The 4,870-nt window shown below is 31.9% G+C and overlaps 1 non-coding gene across 1 annotated transcript; it reads left to right on the forward strand.

The window, feature by feature from the left end:
• The first annotated feature begins 4,417 nt into the window (after nucleotides 1–4,417).
• On the forward strand, nucleotides 4,418–4,499 carry Trnac-aca (transfer RNA cysteine (anticodon ACA)). Its single transcript has one exon. It is a non-coding gene; the product is annotated as a tRNA-Cys (tRNA).
• Nucleotides 4,500–4,870: the final 371 nt, after the last annotated feature.

Consider the following 4,870-nt stretch of genomic DNA (forward strand, 5'->3'; position numbering starts at 1 on the left):
AAAAAACCTTATCAGTACTTGATTGTTAATATATATATTGAGTTTTTCAAATAACAATGCATGCCTCGGAATATGGCTGTATGTATAACTTAATATAGTAATGATACATGATATTTAAAGCAACAATTTCATTTTTTTATTATTATTGTTCTGGACATCATTGATAATAAAGAATTATAGTATAATATTTTTTATCTCGTCTCATATAACATAGCATTATCAATTTGTATTTTAATGTTTATTTTTTGTTTATTAATAAAAATAAACTATTAAAATAACATTTACTAAATTTATGTTTTTTGTTCATATGCATAATGCAATCCCATTTAAATGCAGATACTTACTGACTGTTGTGCCACGGAATACTGCAGCATTCATATTAGCCAAATTAATCAGGCGTCGTTGTAGTTCCACATCTGTTGGAATACACTCAATTTAATTTTCTTTGCAGTCTTTGTTGTTGATCGTTGAATTGTTGGTTGGCGGTTCAATTATATATCAATAATGTCCGACCAGTCTTCGGTACAATGTCTCAGCAGCGTTTCTTAAATGTTGTTGATTACACAACGTCAGAACAATATGGATTATTCGAATTCATTTGATATAAAATCGTGCACTATATTACTTCTATTTCGAGCAATTGACAGAAAGTGTATCGTTACTTCGTTTGGGACGTTTCGATTTATTTTTAGCTATTAACACGTAACGGACAGTTTCCTTAATCACATCATAATAATTATGTTTAATTGGTCTTTTATATAGCCCAGCATTATATCAAGAACTATCAATACTTCACGCTGTTATCTTCGTCATAAATTGTTTAATATTTCGTCTTTTATAGATGATTTAATTGTTAGAAAAACTCTAAAAGTCTGTTCTGCAGGCGTTAAGGTTCATCTTCTCTCAATTTTTGTGTCCAATCAATGTCGCCAATAGTTTAAAAGTTACTCAAAATCTATTCCGTTCATTATAAAGGAATTTTATTAATTATGGATGTTTGACATATTTACTAATATTCAGAATTTGGCCTTTTACGACCTTATTGCGGCTTCCCGATGCATTTCACAGCGATTATCTGAATGTTAACACTAGATGAGTCAATGTCTCTGAAGCTTTTTACTTAAGTGCTCTTGTATGTATATAACTATAATAATAAATAATATTTCTCTTTTATTGCAATTTAATTTTAATTGCGATGTTATGATGTTAATGGTAAATACACTTTAATGCTTAATTAAATTATACTGGGCCAAAAACGTTTCCTCAAACCGTTCTAAGGCGGTGAACCCAGTGTTGCTCATGTTACCGCGTTTAAACGCCCATGTCTTTTCTAGCTCACATGCTTATAAGGTTTCACTTCAATAAATCATTTTGTATCGCTCCGTCGTTCATTCGATGCTAGTGCCTGTTTCTAACGAGGTCCTTTTCTCTTAGGGTTTAAAATCAATTTAGCGACCTACGGAACAAGTGTAAAAAATTTTTACGTAAGTTTAACAAGTATTTGAAAAATGAACAATAGTATAGAGCAGCTCCAAAGGGTCGTTTACTTTTCTTTTTTACATGACAAGAAAATACGTATACGGAAAATATATTTATAAAAAAGTCCTATTTGCTCAGTGTTTTACCATTTAGAGATATTATTAAGCTTATTTTACTAATTCCAATCCTTTATTTCATTGATATGAATATGAAATCTACAAAAACTATACCGTATACGTTATTTACGAAATCATTTACAGATGTGTATTGAGACATGTAAAACGAATAAGATTTGGTGCCGAGAAACAGAATCACGATTGTCTTGAACGGACCCGCTGAATAGCTATGTCCCAGATACATCGCGGTATTTTCTGTAGACAAAAATGCTTCGACAAACCGAAATGTATAACGAACAAAATAATGTGTAAATCCATTCGTTTAAAGAGTTTTTTTTTGCTGCACTTTGTTCTTTAATACGTAAGTGCCAAAGTCGTAGTTTTGTTTTATAACCTCGAATAAAAACGTGTTTTGTACTTTCTTATTGCATTGAAAAAAATATGTATTGCTTGCAACTGTTATTCAGTTCCGATTGATGATGCTGATGAGTTCGATAACAATAAAGCACATGCATCGCGTACTAAAATGTTTCTGAAACAAATATTATTTCGATTATTGTATGGGTTTGCAGCAAACAGCTGTTTTGTGAAACAAAAGAGTTTATTCAGAATGTGCATCCCGCAAATGCTCGTTATTGTCCCGAGGCAGTTTGAGTTTATTGCCAGTCTCAACTACCAAGCATATTTGAAAGCATCACTAGAGCACAACACAATAATTGTGTCAGAAAAACAATGCTCAATGTGAGAAACAATAAATCAATTATCTACGTCCGATTTAATGATCAAATAAATATGTTGTTGATCCGAATAAACGGGGATGTTATTCAACTTCTAAATCATTGTTTAAATTAGCCCGACAAAATCTGTAATATGTGTCCGTACTTCATGATATGATGTTAATTAACGCGTTTAGAAAACACATCTAGATTTACCTCGGAATTTTGAGACCTTACATTATGTAACTTACTGCAACAATGTGTATCATTATTTTTCATTTTAAAAATGAGATCTATATTTGGTTACATTAAAATAAAATGATGGAAATGTTCGTTTTACAAAATACATTGTTAAATATATTGGGAACTACGAAATCGAAATAAATCCGTTTGTTTGTACAATATTGGATATCGTTTTATACTTATTTGCCAGAGTGCACAAAGGTTAACATTTATAGACAGCAGCATTGAGACAAATTTATAGTTTCTGCGTAGTGTATGATATTTGTCATGGAGCGGTTCGGTTGCTGTTTTACTTCATGTCAATCATTGTCGACTAGTTTACGGTACAATGTCTTAACGGCTCTCCTAAATTTTGTTGATGAGATTAACGTCTGAGCTATATTGATTAATCCCATTTATGCGATTAAAAGCGTTATGCACCATGTCTCGGACATGAACAATGCAAAATTCAGAATTAAGCTGTTGATGCATGACTGCAGTTGTGATGACTGTTCTTGGAGTGGTGCAGAGGGCTTGTGTGATTTCTTATGTCAGACCCTCACCGATGTCCGATGCGATGAGATTACATGTAGCCAACAATTCCGAAGTTACATGCTGAGCATTGTCTGATGCTAATTTCGTTATTTAAGACTAAATTTCAGACATATTCTTCAACCAGAATGTAACTCCGCCGTCGATAACGTATTGTTTTATTTGCGTTTAAAAAAAGACATACGCCTCGCAGTAAATGTGCATAATCTTTGTGTACAAACGACTTAATTTATTAAGAATACGTAAATCAAGTGACGCTAAGCCTAAAAAGGCTAAAAAAGGCTAAATAAGCATGTGTGGACGTATTCTAGAAACAACGAGCGTCAGTGCTGTTTTTCGCATTAGACGGCCTAAAAAATATGTCCATCATATGTCGGTTACAATACGGCTACTTATCATTGTATGTAGCTGCTTAGAGCAAAAAAAATATTGTCAAAAGTCCTTATCATTTGTCTGTTTGTGACGATTGATAAAAGAAATACGTTTTGATTTAGTATGTTGTGAAGTAAGACTCATTTCGTCAGATTACAGAAGGAGGATATATGGTTCGCAACATTCCTTCCCATCTCATTCAAAAAGCTTTTTGTTAAGCATATACAAAAATATATATTTGAGAAAAATTCAACCCTATGACCGCTGAAATGCTAATATGTGGATGCGTTTATGTGTCCATCCTTGTTTTCAATGACATTCCGAATTGTGTTTTACCAATGCAGAATTATTTCGACCAGAATTGGATTTATGTCAATATATGATGTAAAATCTTTATTATCAGCATCTCCGCTAAAATTATGACATGGAAAACAAGCAAGATGGAAAACAATTTGATCATGTACATAACCACTCTCACAATACTGTGGATACATATTTCAGAGTTTTAGGAATGTCGAGCTAGTAGTTGTTAAAATCTGTGTGCATACCTTTTAAAACTATGATATGTATTCGAAACTTGGACCAAAAATAGTGCGGTTCCTCTACTGTATTATTATGTGCTATGATTAGAACATACTTATACGATAAAACTTGAGATTTAATTTAGAAAATGTGTTATTTAAGGTAGCGCATCTCTAATGATTTCCCGCGATTTATTTTACGATCATTGCCGATGTTCAATGATCGGTTATTTCCGAGAGATGCATTTTATTTTTTTCAAAGTTCGAATTTTGTTATATGTTTACGTAATTTCTTTAGAATACATTTTTTTCACAATAAATATTGACTTTGATCCAAATATCATTTGAAAATATACGATTTCGCGATTTCTTCTAAGATTGGCGAGCCATTTTACCTGTTTACTTATTGATATCTAATTTAAGCATGCACAAATGTGAAGTTGTCGTGGCCTAGTGGTTAAGGCGATGGACTACAAATCTTTTGGGATTTTCCCGCGCAGGTTCGAATCCTGCCAACATCGCATACTTCTTGCGACACGTTTTATTTCTTTTCTAACGTAATTTGTTTTAATGTAGCATATATGCTATGTTTTTTGTTTAATATGTTGAACTTTTTATGCACATCCTTCAATTTTTTAAATTAAAACAACGTTATGGCTAAATTTGGTGATTTACTGCTAAAAATACGAATGATGCATGTTGCATTTTTATTTTTATTTCAAAAAATAAACGGTAAATCTGTCTATTTCTTGGTATTTTTGCTGTTTATAGTGTTTCTATAAAAACTATGTTTAAAATATAACTTAAATGATACTATTTTGAATTGTATGATACTTTGTTTTTAACCGACCCAATTTTTACTTGGCTGTATTCACTTACATTTCATGGCGCT

Source organism: Dreissena polymorpha, chromosome 2, assembly GCF_020536995.1.
Source record: "Dreissena polymorpha isolate Duluth1 chromosome 2, UMN_Dpol_1.0, whole genome shotgun sequence".
In the NCBI taxonomy this organism is placed as follows: Eukaryota; Metazoa; Mollusca; class Bivalvia; order Myida; family Dreissenidae; genus Dreissena; species Dreissena polymorpha.